Here is a 17,445-nt window from a genome sequence, read left to right as displayed (position 1 = left end):
GGGGCGAACTGTAAAAACCAGAACCCAATTTTTTTCAAAATTTAACACAGCAAAAACTCACACAGCAGAAAAAAATTAAAATACAGACTTACAACGTTGGGTTGCCTCCCAACAAGCGCTTTGTTTAACGTCGTTTGAGCTTGACGGTCCACTGATTAGCCCGGTTTAAATAGAGACACGACATCCACATCACGATTTATGTCGCCACCATGGTAAACTTTGAGTCTTTGACCATTTACGGTCCAACTCTCTTGTGACTTTGGATCCTCGATTACAATGGCTCCATAATTCCGTACTTCCTTGACAACGAACGGTCCTGACCCTTTTGGCTTCAGCTTACCCGGTAATAACTTGAACCTTGATTTGAAAAGCAGTACCATTTGTCCGACATGAAACTCCTTGCGACGGGCCTTTCCATCATGGTATTTTTCTTCAATTGCATCATTTCGGAATGAATCATGTTTGTCATGTGGATGCTTCATAGCTTTAAAAAGATTAAAGGTCACCTCTTCGTCTTGCACTCTCACCTTCATTAGTCCATCATCTACGTCAATCATCATCCGAGCTGTTTTCATAAAAGGTCTTCCAAGAATTAGGGGCACATCACGGTCCTCATCCATCTCCACTATTACGAAATCTACCGGGAACAAGAATTTGTCCACCTTCACTAACATGTCTTTAGCAATTCCGTATGGTAAAGTGGTAGACTTGTCGGCTAGTTGTAAAGTCATTCTCGTCGATTTAATCTCAACATTCCCTAATCTTTTAACAATGGAGAGAGGGATTAAATTTATACTAGAGCCCAAGTCAATCAAACCATTTCCAGTGTATGTGCTTCCAATGGTCACCGGTAGAACAACCCGGCCCGGATCGGACTCCTTCCTTGGGAGAGTCTTTTGGATGATAGCACTACACCGTGCATCAAGCAGTATGGTCTCGTCTTCCACGTGTCTCCTTTTCTTTGTAAGAATGTCCTTCATGAACTTGGCATACCGTGGCATTTGTTCTAATGCATCAGCAAATGGAATGTTGATTTGAAGCTGCTTGAAGATGTCCATAAACCGTGCATAGTGTCTAGCGTTATCCTTCTTTGATGGTGCGTGCAGATATGGTAGATGTTGAACTGGAATGACATTCACTCCTTTGTCTCCTTTTTTCTTATTTCTTGGTTCGATTTCCTTATTCATTTCCGCTTCACACCGCTGCTCTTCCATCAGTTGTTGGTTCTGCTGTTTTCGCGGCGCGAAGGGAGATCGCGGCGCGAACCGAGCAGTTTCTACCACTTTCTTCTTCCCACAAGCCACATCCTCATTTTCCAGCACAGCATCCATATCATTCTCAACTGTAATTTCCTCACCTTTTTTACTTGTCAACTCTCTACCGCTTCTAGTAAAAATTGCTTTGCAATGCTCCTTTGGATTAGTTTGAGTATTAGCGGAGAAAGAAGATCCTGCAGTTTGTTCCGACAGCTGTTTCGCAAGTTGACCTATTTGATTTTCCAAATTCTTGATTGCTGCTTCATTACTCTTCTGATTTGCCATGGAAGCTTGCATGAATTGTTGAAGAGTGTCCTCTAGCTTGGAACTTCCTCCTTGCGATTGTTGGCCTTGAGAATTGGGGTGTTGATAAGGACTTTGCTGCTGAAAATTTTGATTGTTGAACCTTGTTGGTTGGTAACCTTGATTGTTCCTTTGATAGCCTTGATTTTGATTGTTCACATAGCTCACTTCTTATAGCGGAGGGCAAAAACCAGTAGGATGATCTCCTTGGCATAACTCGCAACATGCTACTTGATGTCGAACTTGAGAACTTTGAATCTCCTTCATTTGCTGTGGAAGCTTGGCCATTTGTTGAGTGAGAAGCTCCACTTGTTGAGAGAGTAGCTTGTTTTGAGCAAGGATGGCATCATTGGTATTTAATTCAAGAACTCCCGGTTTATGTTGTGAAGGACTACGGTCATGTTGACTTTGACGATCATTGAGTGCCATCCGGTCAATAATAACGTTAGCTTCTTCCGCAGTTTTTGACATAAGAGAGCCACCCGCGGTAGCATCCAAAAGTGTTATGTGAGTTGATTGGAGCCCATTTAGAAAAATATGGATTTGAGTGAGCTCATCAAAACCATGACCCTTGCATTTTCTCAACATTGACTTGAATCTTTCCCAAGCCTCATTTAAAGACTCGTTGCTTCCTTGAGTGAATACCGCAATAGCCGTTTTGGCTTCCATGAATCGGGATTGAGGGAAATATCTTTCTAAGAACTTTTCTTCTAACAAATTCCAATCCGTCATAACTCTTGCTGCTTGATCAAGGTACCACTCTTTTGCCTTTCCCACTAAGGAGTGTGGGAACATCCTCTTGAATAATGCTTCTTCACCCGCTTCATCAATTCCCGTCGAACCCGCAATCTCATAGAATTTGATGAGATGGGAGTACAGATCTTCATGATCCATTCCGGTGAATGGATTTGCATAGAGAAGTTGGAGGATTCCGGTCTTCATCTCCGTATTTCTTCCTCCACGGGCAAATTGAGCATTCCTTCTTGGACTATTAGCGGACATTTCGGTACGATTGTCATCCGCCATGTTTCCTTTACAAGCCTCTACAACCACTTCTTCGATTTGAACAAGTGCGGAAGTAGATGCTTCTTCTCTCCGGTTCCTCTCTTCGGCTAGTTTCCTTCTTCTTCGTGTTTTGCTATTGAGCTTCCGAAGTGTTCTTTCAATTTCAGGATCGAATTGAAGTTGCTCCTCAGTTGCTTTTCCTCGCATGCACTAGAATCTTCAAAACTAACAAACCAAGTGAAACAAAAGAGGGATAACAATAAAAGTAACAAAACTTAAAACAATGAATTATTGCAATGCTTGTAATATCGACACCAATCCCCGGCAACGGCGCCAATTTGTTGAAAAGTATATCTTCGGCAAATATTTTTATATCGTATCCACAGAGATTGGGTAATATTACTGCCGTTCTATAATTCAAATGTTATAAGTTTAGAAAGTAACAGGGTTGTTTTGTTTGGAAAAATATCTTGTTAATAAATGTTAACAAAAACTATGAAATGGTTTTAGTCAAATATAAAAGCTTGGCAAGATTGGAGTTTACTATTTCAAATGCTTATGATTCCTTATGATAAATAAATAGATTCAAGATTATTGATGATGTTCAAATATCCTCTCAAAGTCATTTATGTCTAAATGATATCGTGATAATCACTATATTGATCCTTAGACGATCTCTCCACCTAACTATCAATATAGCAATCTTTAATGTTCAATATCAAAGAATAGTAATGAATAAATCTATCTCTACAACTTATTCACTACTTGAAAATCTGTTTTATGTCTAAACTCGAGTAATCTCTCTCGACAACTACTCAAATCTGGTTTTCAACTTAAAGCAAAAACAGTGTTTAATACATCAACAATCTTTATCTCATATATAAATCAAAGTGAATACATAAACAGATGAGAATAGCTACTACCTCCAATCTTGACAAAAGGGAGTTTAGCTCCTCATCACCATTGTTACAAAGCAGAAAGTTTTTGCAGAAAAACTCTCTTTTTCTCCCTTACAAAAGCTCTCAAGAACAATGTATGAATGATAATGAATAATTCATCCCTAGAATAATGTATATTCTCTCCTAAAAGAGTTGACATTTCCTTAATTGGTCATTCTCATCCAATGCAGAAAAGCAATTCCAAGGCAGACCCAAAATGGCAAAAACAACTGGCCTTCAAAACAGCACTTTTGACCCAAAAATCAGTTTGCTGGATTCGCAGGGTTCGCGGGGCGAACTTTGTTCGCGGGGCTAACTGGTCCTGTCATGCAGTTCGCGGGGCGAACTGAAGCTGCCTCAGTTTCCTTGTTTTGCAAGCTTCATCCAAAATCTTCCATATTATGATGCTGCAATCCAAAGCTTTCTCATCCAAAAATTCTACAAAACTAACAAATATGTGAAATAACTATTCAAAACAAAATAAATTAAACCTAATTGCATTTATACAAAATAGTGAGAATAAAAGTGTGTAATTACATCAAAACTTGGTAAAAGGGACCAATAAAATGGTATAAAAAGTAGTACTAATTGGTCCCTAACAATGCTTCGTGGAGTACCCATCAACTGTCTTTATGGTTATCCAGTTACGGACAATGTTGGATCAGCAATAAAGCACTCGACTCTACATCTAGGATCCATAGTGGTTTCAGGTCGAAGAGTGGTATACACTATTATCACCATGAGAATAACTTATGACACTTTGCATAACTTTCTATATAGTATTCTCATAGCGGGTCAATCCGGTATAAATATTACTCCTAATATTCATACCTATGTTTAAGACTTGATAACTCTTTATCCATGATCCATGAGATGTGATCATCAGTCTACAAACATAATAGTCTTAATGCTTTAATGTTATCCCACTTCACATTAAAGCTCGACTACGGATACTTTAAGAACAATGCCCTTATGTTTAATGTGTTCTCATGATTAAGTCACACTTAATACATTAAACGGACTATCTATTCTAGGGACTTTATTAATCAACCATAATAAAAAAAATGCCTTTTATTATTAATAAATAATTCGATACAAGTACCAAAAGTATTGGCCTCTAGGGCTTACACCAACACTTTATTAACCAACGGCAGGATGTCTTGACATATCAATGCAGCGCTTAGTTTACGGTGATCTTGTTCATTGTTAGTTGCAATGCAACTGTGAGGTGGACCTATTGAAGCGATCTCCCAAGAGTTGTTTTTCTTTTTGTAAGATGCAACCAACCGACACTTACAAAGGATGTTACGACATTCGATGACATACCTTCTCGAATCAGTGTGTTTCACTGTAAAATCATCAGAGTTGTTAATGTGGAACTTTTTGATAGCTCGAACACATTCTTCTTTGGTACGAAACATGTCTCCCACCTTTAATTCGCCTTCTGATCGTGGATACGGGTTATAGAAAACACTGTTGGATGTTTCATCGTCATGCAGATCCATCTTTGTCATATGTTGAGGCGATTGTAGACATGACTAGGAGTTATTGTCGATGGTTGATCATTATCTTCAATGTCGTTGTTCAGCATGTGATCAACCTGTATTTCAGTCTCCTCTTTTTCTTCATCAACAACGTCCATTCTGCTTCTGCTTCTGGATTGACGTCATCTGACCATTGTGGATCAAATTCACCAGATTCATCTTGACTGGTTATTTGAGACTGTTGAGATGGTATACATGGTTGAAGAGTAATATACAACTCAATACAATTGCAGCCTGAATGTTCATGACTAACAAACATGTATTCAACATCTTCATCATCCCGTACCTTAAGCGGAAAAAACTTGCATTGACTGTTCTAAAAAAATATTGGATTTTGATACGTGATCTTTGACACACTACCCGATCCTATACAGGATTGTATTCTTTTTTTCAAATGCAAGAAGGTTGCATTTCTCTTGATCGTAAGTCTAATGGTATCAGTGTTTCGAAAACAAAAATCGTATAACTCATACTCGTATGTTTCACCGTTGTAGTGAACGTTGACACTGTATTTTGGTGAAGATGACATTGTACAAATGAAAACTATTTTCTTGTTGCAAATGAATGTGGGTTGAGTCTTGGATGTTGATAGTAAGACACTTAAATAGGTGAGTGATATGTCTCACATGCAAGCTAGTTCGAAGTGATGTGTCGCGCATGCAAGCTAGTCCGAAATTATGTGTCAACCATGCAAGCTACTCAGAAGTGACATGTCCAACATGCAAGAGAGAGGACAACCACGTGTCACATATACAGACACACACTCCAAATGAATTGGCGCCCCCATTCATTCCTTGCACATGGGCGCCAATCCATTTGGCGACACCTTGTCTTGCATGCATGCAGACCTCGAAACCAAGCAATCATACCTAGATGTGTCATGCATGTCCCTATGGAGATGCCAATTTGAATGGAGACACCATGTACAAAATGCACATGGGCGCCAATTCAATTGGAGATCACATGCAAACACAACTTTTCATGCTCCAATTCATTTGCCTATAAATACATCTACACCATCAACACTTCTTCCACACCAAACCTCACTACTTCTTCTATAATTTCTTTTGCAACAACTTCTTGTAGTTTCATCTGCACCAACCGCTTTCATCCCCGACAAAATGTCTATCCTCACAATGGGCGAATCACACAGAGGAACGGTTGCAAACATAACAACTTATGTAAGCGTTTTATTGTTTTGTTATTTGTTTTAATAGAGTCCCTTTTAATAACATACCAACTTAGTAAAAAAAATGTTCTTTCTTTTATAGGATGTTTCAAGGTTCCGGACTCGGGTCCACGAATATGTCCACATGGACCCGATGATTCAACCTTATGTTGAACTCGCCGGTTTTGGTCATATAAGCAAGATTTTGTCTTGGTCGGTAGATAACAAATTCATTCTTGCTCTATGCGAAAGATGGCGTCCCGAGACACACACATTCTGGTTCTCAACCGGTGAGTGTACCATGACGTTAGAAGACGTCTACATGCTTTTGGGACTGCCCATTGAAGGTAAGGTTGTAAATGGTAAAACCAACTATGCAAATTCAATTTGCATGGACCTCTTGGAGACTGATTTGTTAGATGATAACTCAAAAGGTCAAGGTATACTCCTTTCATGCCTTAAGTCATATTATAATAGTTTATACTTAGATGAGCATTCTACCAAAGATGCTCGAATAATAAAAACTAGGTGTTACATTATGCTTTTAATTGGTTCTTTTTTATTTCCCGAAGGTAGTGGTTCTAGTATGCATATTATGTATTTACCTTTACTTAGAAATGTAGATAGAATAGGAAGTTATAATTGGGGATCTGCTTGTCTTGCCTATCTCTATAGCTCCTTGTGCAAAAACTCACACAAAGACACATCTGCATTTTTTGGATGTACTATTTTGCTCCAAGCATGGGGTTGGTCAAGACTACCGTCCCTAACACCCGTCAACAACAACCCTTTCACATTCCCGTACGCACAAAAGTAAGTTGTTTAAATTTCTATATATTTACTTACTTCTTTAAAGATTATTATCTCTAACTAATATTTTTACCTTTTTGGTGTAGATGGTCTGCACGTGGTATGAGTTATAACAGATGTCCTAAACACTGTGTTACACAGTATCGCAATCTGTTGCATCACCTTCGACCGACAGACGTAAGGATAATAACCTCATTATTTCGTTATAATCTGTTAACTTCTTCTACCTAGATTATAATCCTATTTTCTTTTACGTTTCAGTTCATTTGGCGTTCATACCTTAATTTGGATCATGACCATGAGGTCAACGCTGAAGACGCGGCCGTATGGACTACATGCACACCGATAATATGATTCACAACTATGGAGATGCATAACAGTGATCGTGTGAAGTTGTTGTTCGCTATGCCCCAAAACATCCCAGATCCCCTAACAAGCCTAGGAGAATGGCATCTACGTAAAGTTAACGACCAATGGAACTTCAATCCATGGCAAAGCTTCGCAAGATCGGAGTGTTACAAATGGAAGCACCGCCATGACCATGTCTTAACTGACGCAGTCATGCCAAATGAAGAAAAACCAAGTCGTACTTATATGGCTTGGTACAGATCGGTTGGTTTTCAGTTCATCGCCGAGGATATGTACCTGTACGACCCACACCAACAAACTTACACACCAGACACCTCAACATCTAACCCCTAACAACATTGACAGATCGGATACACACAACCCCCTGTCCGTCAAACATTCCGTTCCACTAACACACAAACATACAACCAAAACATGTCATACACCCAACCTCAATACCAAGAGCATACCCCATACCACCACTAATAAATTGACTATCAACCTAAGACCCAACATCGCTTCGCACCCAACACATCACCCTACCAAATCCGCCTTAGCCAGAACACCCAGCGATCATTCAACACGAACCGCCCTTCCTCCTACCATAGCCAAGAAGCCCAAACCTCATAAAACAAAAACCTCCAACAAACCTATCTCTACCAAACACCCCAACAACCTTTCCGACCTTTCCTCGATGCATCATTCACACCCATTTCTCCCTTCAACCGTCCTGGTCGCCCACCAATGAGTCAAACACAACCCAACTACTCTGGCATGGGTCATGAACTCAACTACGGCGGTACACCCTCGATGCATACTGAAGACTATGTCGACTTGTCTAACTACCTCAACAAGCCATCTCCTGTAGTTGGTAGTGACGCTCCTGGCCCCTCAGATTCTCAAACACCAGTAGTGAATCATCAACGTGGGTTAGGGCCACGGGTTAGGATAGCTAGGGGATATGGGATCGAAGGTCGGTTAGGTGATCCCGGTCATCACCATTAGGCATTTTTGTGTAAACGGAAAATTTTATTAATATCAAATGGTCCTATTTCAAAATTATGTATCACGTAGACCATTTAGCAAAAAAAAATTGCATTTTACACTGAGGTGCTAATCCAATTGGCGCCTCCATTCAATTTTTAAGAGGAGTCGCCAATTGAATTGGCACCTCCTCCTAAAAGTAGGGTAGTTTGGGATTTTTTTTAAACCAGGGGTATTTTGGGAATTTCCTTGGAAAATTGGGTTATTTTGGTAAAAAATTATTTCTTGTTCATCGTACCATTTCCTATCGCCTCTCCTCCACCACGCTCTTGCTCTCCGACCTCCGCACCTTCAGTCGCTATCTCTCGGATTTCGTTTCCTCTTTCCTTTTTTCTCTCATGATTTTCGTTCGTAAACTTAGATTCTTTTCAAAATGGTTAATCTTATCCTATGTTTATATCAACCTAAAAACTCAGTAGGTTTATATCAATATATGCTTTTGAATTGCAATTAGGTTTAGTTTAACTTACTTCTAATATAAATGAATTTCTTAGCTAAGACGTATTTATGATTTTTTTTATTATAGCATGAGTTTCTTTGTGTTCATGTTTAAATTAGTTGATATCATTGATTTCTATTAGTTAGTATGAGGTGTTTCATAAAGTAAATGGTAATAGATGTTTGATAAGTAACAAATAGAAGTTTATATTTGAGATTGATACTTTGGTTAAAATTTTAAATCAATTACTTGACTCAAATTTATAATTGACTCAAATTTAAATTTAAATTATGAACTTGTGAAATTATTATATTTTAAAACTTTTTAGGTGTTATTGATATTTTTAGACACCAAGTCATTCAGTTCAATCGGTTTAATACCTATATAGTTTTGTTATGGTGACAAGTTTGTTCAACGAAGTTTTTTGGTTTTATCCAGTTTAGTCATGCAGTTCGACCAATGAACCAGTGATCCAATACCTTCATCGATGTGATGATCAGTCTGATTTTTAAAATATTGGTTGAAGGATAAAAAAATAATTTTTAAAATAGAAGACTAAAAGTTAAAAAATAAAATTAAAATAAGAGAACTAAAAGTACATTTAAAAAAACTTTCTATAACCAGCTACTCAACATGAAACACAAATCATTAAAAAAGGCGTAAATTTGGAAAATAGATGACATAACATTAAAAACTGAAATTACATGTGTTGTTTGGTGCTCAAGATGTTCTTGATATTGCCAATGACTATTATGCAGTGGTTGTAGCAGAAGCAACTGAAGCACAAAGGAACACGTATAGAGGGTTGAGGAAGAAAGATCAGAAAGCTTCATTCTACATTCATCAGTGTTTGGATGTGAATGTGTTTGAGAAGATCGTTGATTCGACGACGATGAAGATTGTGGGGGAATATACTGGTACGTTGCTACGATAGTGACGCGTTAGTGAAAAAGGTGAAGCTCCAGTCTTTGCGTAAGCAGTACGAGAATCTCAACATGAATAACAATGAGAAGATACCAGATTACATCTCAAGAGAGATTCTAATCATAAATGAGAAGAAAACTTGTGGAGATACTATTTCTGAACAAGTAATCATTGAAAAGGTATTGAGATCTATTACTCCTCAGTTTGATTACATTGCTGTAACAATTGAACATTCTAAGGATCTGAGCACCATGAGAATTAAAGAGTTGCAAAATAGTCTAGAGGCACGAGAGTTGCGTCTCACGGAGAGAACCTCTGAAAGAGAAATAGAACAGACTCTGAAAGCGTCTTCTGGTAAGACGAATCAAAAGCAGTCTTTGTTAGGGGCCAAGAAGAGACATGGTGGTTATCAAAAGTCATAAACCTCCAACTCTGATGAGAAGAAACATCAGAAGGGAAAGGAGAGGTTTGACAAACAGAAGGTTCAATGTTACTGTTGTAAGAAGTTTGGTCACTTTGCTGCTGACTGTTGGTCAAACAATGAAAGGAAATCAGAAGAAGAAAACATAGCTAGAGAAGAATATGATGATGAACCTGTGCTATTGATGGCTTCTGAATCTGATGGTGGATATATGGTAGAATGGTGGTATATGGACACTAGCTGCTCAAATCACCTAACTGGAAACAAACAATGGCTGATTAATTTTGACTCTAGAAAGAGGACAAATATCTGATATGTTGATGATAAGTATCTGAATGTTAAAGGAATGGGAAATGTCAAGGTCAGAGTGAAGAATGGAAAAACTGTTATGATCAAGGATATTTGGTAAGTACCTGGCATGAAGAGAAATCTGATGAGTGTATGTCAGCTAATTGAGAAAGGTTTCTCAGTTATTTTGAAGGATAATTTCTTGAAGTTGTATGATTCTGATCAGAATCTTATTGTGTAGTCTTAATAGGGAATCGGTAGAACATTCAAGGTGAATGTGCAAACAACTAAAACTAAGTGCCTTAGTGTGGAAGGTATTGAAGGTGACAGTGAGTTATGGCATAGGAGATTGAGGCATATGAACTTCAGAAGCTCGCGACATCTGAGTTCTAAGAAGCTAGTACATGGCATTCCTAGGATTGTGAAGCCTAAGAAGTCATGTGAGATATGCATAAAAGGTAAGCAACCTAGACTGCCATTTGCATCTGAAATGCCTCCAAGAGCATAATATGCTTTAAGAGTAGTGCATTCTGATGTATGTGGACCATTTGAAGTACCTTCACTTGGAAGAGACAAGTATTCTGTGTCATTTGTGGATGAGTTCACAAGAATGACATGGGTAGCACTCATCAAGTTTAAGTATGAGGTGTTTGCTGAGTTTCAAAAGTTCAAGATGAAGGCCAAAAAATAAAGTGGTCAGAAGCTGAAAAATTCTCAGAACTGATGGTAGATGTAAGTACAGCTCTACAGAGTTCAAGAGATACTCTGAGGATAATAGGATTGAGCATGAAGTTACTGCTCCATACATTCCTCAACACATTGGTCTTATTGAAAGAAGAAACATAACTTTGCTTGATATGACAAGAAGCATGCTGAAGGAGAAGAAACTACCTCACACCTTATCGGGAGAAGTTGTTGCCACTGCAACATATATGCTCAACGGGTGTCCAATTAAGAAGCTAAAGGAAATTGTTCTTATTCAGAAGTGGACTAGAGACAAGAAAAGTGTGAGCCATCTGAAGGTGTTTGGTTTTGTTTGTTATAAACATGTTCCTGATGCTAAGAGAATGAAGTTGGATGACATAAGCAGAGTTATGTTAGTACATGTGCTTATAAGCTCTATTCTCCTATCACTAATAAAGTTGAATTCAACAGAGATGTCATTATGAAAGAATCATAAGCCTAGGATTGGAATAAGTCTCAATCCAACCCTGGTGCAGTGTTAACACGTGAGTTAACTTCTAAAGACATTTCAGACTATGAATGAGAATCTACCTCTGAAGGAGATTCTGAGTTTGAAGATGAGTCAGAGTCTGAAGGTGACACTGATGCCAAAGTTGAGTCTGACTCTGAAGGAGAATCTGATGATTCAAATTCTGACGATGATTCAGATTCTAATGGTGACCAAGATTTTGATGATGATCCATGTAACACTCTGTTTTTCTGATTAGATATTTTAGTATAATTTATTTGTTAGAATTATGTATTTTTAATGATTATTTTATTGTTGGGTGTTGGTGGAGTATGTATCCTTGAATTAGGGGTATTTAGAGGTGATAGAAGTGAGTAGAATAATTTAGAGATGTTTTAGTAATTAAAAATAATAATGTTTACTATTTTATTATATTAAATAGTGAAAATAAGAGTTTATTTAATTCATTGAGTAAATGAATTTTGGAATAATAAAATAGTAAGAAAATAAGGAGTGTGTATAGATTTTGAGGGCATAGTGGTAATTACAATATTAAGTTGAGGATAATATAGGAAAAGTATAATGGGGGAAATCGATTTACTAGAAAAATAGAGAATTGGAAAAAGGGGTTAAAATTCATCTTACGTAAAAACTTGGAGAAAATAGGAGGAAGGCTAGGGCAAGAGGCTAAAGGTGATCTAGAGGAAGAGAGTGAAGGTTTCGCTTCAGATTTTTGTAAGGAATTCAGGTAAGGGTGAGAAATTGTTTCAATAATAAGGGAGGGGTATGATGGAATGGTATAGCGGAGGGATTCATAATCTTCCATAGGGTTTGTTATTCTTTTGATTGATGATGATAATACTATTTTTATATGTAGTGATATGAATTATAACCATGTGTATTGATATGTTGTTGTTACGATGTGCTTGAATCAAATGAATCATATTGAATTTGATGGAAATTAATGATTTAGAGATGATAAACATGGTGATATTGTTGTAATGCGTTGATCCATGAATCCATGAAATAATATACGAGTTTAGGGGTGATAGTAGTAGGATTTGAAATTAATATGATAGATTTTTGTAAAATAAGTTATTATTATATAAGATAGTGTTTGGATGATTAAAAACTTATTTTTAGACAGAAAATAGTAGTATGCGTCGACTAATGAAGGTCATGTGTCGACCTGTTCGATGCATGCGTCGACCTTTATAGGTCATGCGTCGACACATGCAGATAACACATCAAACATAATTCTACAGGGTTTAAAAATGAAGTACATGCGGCAAACTGTGGATATTATGCGACGAACTATGGATATTATGCGTCGACTTGTACATGTTATGCGTCGACTCATATGAGTCATGCATCGACACATAACTGCCAGAATGTTCGTTTTGCATTGTTCGACGATTTTGACCATAAATTTTGATTTGTATATCCAAATTATGTGTCGTTTGAAGCATTATAAAGATAACACTTAGACCTATATCTTGGTAGTTACTGGTGAAATGTTCGAATATTACTCATGTGCCTACTATGTAGATAATTGTGTTGGTTTATATGTTTGGTTGATGAATAGTTGCATTGTTGTAATACCGTTGTGTGATAATGATGTTTTTATGTCGATAATGTTATGATGATGTTGTTAATATGATGGTGAGTTGCTATTGTTTATTGATGTTATTGATGTTGTAACATGAATTGATTGTTGCATGATGAATGATGTGATGCATAAATTGTGAGATGTGTATGAGGATCCTTTTGGTGAACATTGTTATGATAATGCATGTTGTTGAGAGTCATGCATCATGGTGTACGAACTTCGGTCCAGTTTTTGTATGCTCTAGTCCTATGGTGGTGGTCAGGAGCGAGTAGACGATTTCAGGTGGGAATCGGTAAAGTTTTACCTATGATGGTGGTAACGATTTGGTGTGCTCTGGTCCTATGGTAGGGATCGGGAGCAAGACGAACCTGAGTGTTCATAAATGGTACCACATGCATATAAGTAGCCATTGGTGTCATGAGTTGTATAACATGAATGAAATGTATGCGTGGAATATGACTTTGTGTTATGATGATGTTGTTGCGTATGATGATGATGATGATAATTGAGATGTTGATAATGAGTTGGGTGTGTGAATATGATATGTTATGGTGCATAATTGTGTAGATGTTGTCCTCTACTTTAAATTCTATATTGTTTATTATTGAAATGAAGTCTCACCCCTTATGTTTGAATGTTGCCTTTACATGGACATCATGCAGAAACTCAGGAGTAACGTTATTGAAGTAAGTGGAAGCCAACTCACAGAGTTTCTTCTTAGTTTAGCACTTTATTTAGTAACGTCTTGCTCTGATCATGTAACATCGGGTTGGGAATGCTTGTTTTAACTTTATGACATGTTTATCTTGAAGTCATAAGACTAATTTTATTGTGGTGCATTCTTAAGCATGTTAAGAAGATTGATTATAACTCTCTTATTTGTTATTAAAGATGAAGTTTGAGACCAAATGTCATTACTTACCTTATCTTCCATAATTATTAATGATATTTTCGTCGTGATGATACTTTAAAATGGAAGTGAGCGTGCAATGACAGGTTTAATGTGAATTGATGTAACTCGTGTTACGAAGCATGATTTTATTTTGATGTGTGTGACACCGTGGTGGTTGTGATTTTGATTAAAATATCTGATAATTATATGTGGGATTTAGAAGGGTGCTACAATCCAAACTCTAGTGGTAATCTAACCTCTGAAGATGGACCTTATGAAGGTGGAGATTCTAAAGTTGTAGTTTTTGAAGGTGGAGCTTTTGAAGTTGTAGCTTCTGAAGGTGGTCCTGCTTCTAAAACTAGGCCACAAAGAATTCGACAGATTCCACGAAGGCTTGTAGATTTTGAATTGTTGCAAGATAGTGAAATAGACTTTAAAGGGGAATTTATTCAGTGTACCATGATAGTGGACTATGAACTAGTTAGTACATAAGAAGCTCTCAAGAAGAAAGTGTGGTTGAAGGCCATGAAAGAAGAACTTGAGGCTATAGAAAGAAATAAGACTTGGGAGTTGACTGAGCTTCTAAAGAACAAAAAATTCATTATTGTCAGATGGATTTAGAAGGTGAAACTAGTTAGTAGCTAGAGGATTTCTACAGAAATCTAGTTTAGACTACTTTGAAGTGTTTGCAAATGTAACTAGACAGGAAATAATCAGATTGGTGATTGCTATAACTGCTAGTAAGAATTGTCCTCTGATGTATTTAGATGTGAAATCTGCATTTCTGAATGTTCATTTATAAGAAGGAGTTTATGTATCATAACCTCCTAGATTTGTGACAAAGAATCGGGAAGGGATGATGTACAGGTTACATAAAGCCTTGTATGGACTGAAACAAGCTCATATAACTTGGAATCTGAGAATTGATTCGTTTTTCAAACTTCAAGGATTCAGAAAATGTGAGGTGGAGTATGGTGTTTATGTTCAGCATACATCTGATAGAAATATGATTATGGTGTGTATCTATATTGATGACATATTGCTAACAGGAAGTTGTTTAGATAAGACAGATAAGTTCAAGAAGGTGTTAATGAATGAGTTTGAGATGACTGGTCTAGGAAATATGAGATATTTTATATGGATGAAAATTATATACTCTGATAAGGGTATCATCTTGCATCATCTGAAGTATGAACTTGAGCTTCTGAAGAGATTTTAGTTGATGAATTACAAGTCTGCAGTTACACCTTCTGAGACAAACCATAAGTTGGACTCTGATTCGGAAGGTGATGATGTAGATGCTACAATTTTCAAATAGTTGGTTAGCTTTCTGAGATATTTGTGCAATACCAGACCTGATAGTTGTTATGTAGTTGGAATGGTGAGTAAGTTTATTAGTAAACCAAAATTGTCTCATTACCAAGCGGCTGTCAAGATTCTGAGGTACATCAAGGGGACTCTGAAGTATGAATTTTTGTTCCCTTCTGGTGTTGAATCCGAGTCAGAGCTAATATGTTATTCAGACTCTGATTGGTGTGGAGACAAAGTTGACAAAAGAAGTACTTCTTAATTTTTTTAAAGTATCTAGGAGGTCCTATTTCTTGGTGCTCCAAGAAGCAACCGGTAGTTGCATTGTTAACTTGTGAAGCTGAGTATATTGTAGGTGCTTTATTTGCTTGTCAAGTTGTATAGATTTTGAACTTACTGTAGGATCTGAAGATCAAGGTGAGCAAGCATGTGAAGTTGATGATTGGCAACAGATGATTTATAAGTCTTGCCAAGAATTCAGTGTTGCATGGAAGAAATAAACATGTTGACATGAAGTTTCATTTTCTGAGGAACCATGTTCATAATGGGGTGCTTGAACTTGTGAATTATAGCACTCAAAAGCAGCTGACAGATGTTCTTACTAAGACTATCAAGACTGAACACTTTATCCCACCGAGGGATTAAATTGATGTTGTTGATTTTGATTAGATGAATGTGAATTAAGGGATGATGTTAGATTGTAGTTCATTTTTCAATTGCATTTAAGTTTGATTTAACTTGTATTTAGTTTTAAGTTGCATATAAATTAAGTGTGGTTTTAGCTTTAAAAGTGTAATCTTGAGCATAACATTTTTTCAATTTTTTATTAAAGTTTGTTAGAAACTATTTTTTCTCTCTTTCATCTTCATCATCTTCATGTGCATCTTCTTCCTTCTTGTGCACCAACATAAACAAACAAAAATCAAAAATAAAACCAAGACAAATACAATGACCATACAATTTAAAATTGCAATTTCAGACACATTATATATATATATATATATATATATATATATATATATATATATATATATATATATATATATATATATATATATATATATATATATTATATATATATATATATATTATATACTACATTCTTTCGTAATCGAGTCACACCCTCGTTTATTTTGGTTAAAAAATAATCTAAAAATATATTTCTAGAAAATATGTATTTCTACCAACATGACATTTTACATAGACAGATATTTGGACTTAGTCTACAAAGCAAGAAGAAAGTTTATTGTTATGGCCATTAAAATCATGTATGGTTAGCTAACTTTCATTCTATAAGAAATAATTCCAACATTCATGGATTTAACTTGCAAGAGAGATTAACCATTCAATATACTAGTTTAGTAATGAAATATGAAATTAAAGGACCAGAACTCACTCTCTACAAGTAAAACACATTTCCATAAACAAGCTATATCCTCACTAAAACACTTGTAGTAGGAAGTGGGGATATACGGAGTTCTGTAAAAATAAAAATAAAAAATAAAAACTAAGACCTTAACTAAAAACTATGCTATAAATTCTAACCGACTAGTGACTAGTAGTGGCTCAAATAACAACTAAAGCTTTAAATGCAATTTAATAAGGGATGGCAATATTTTAATTTTCACATGCTGGATCTTGAAATGTAATACAAAATGACTTGCCTTAAAATATTTAGAGAAAAAGAACATGTCACTCTGTTTTTATAACTAGCTTATTTGTAAAAACAATTTAAAATTAGATAAGCGAATTTATGTTCTCACCTATATACCTTCTAATAAATTATGGGTAAAAATTTAATAATGTTTTTAAATTTTTGAGATGTATCTTCGGACACGGTTATTTCTCATAAAATTGAATGCAAACGAGTGAGTCACCCATTTTAGTCTGCAGTTGCATCTCCGAATGTGTATTTGATATATTTCGAAGATGCATATCCAAAAATGTCTCTAATAC

The sequence above is a fragment of the Lathyrus oleraceus genome, chromosome 4 (genome assembly GCF_024323335.1).
Source record: "Lathyrus oleraceus cultivar Zhongwan6 chromosome 4, CAAS_Psat_ZW6_1.0, whole genome shotgun sequence".
Classification (NCBI taxonomy): Eukaryota; Viridiplantae; Streptophyta; class Magnoliopsida; order Fabales; family Fabaceae; genus Lathyrus; species Lathyrus oleraceus.
The sequence above is the reverse complement of the archived record's forward strand: the minus strand, read 5'-3'. Positions refer to the sequence as shown.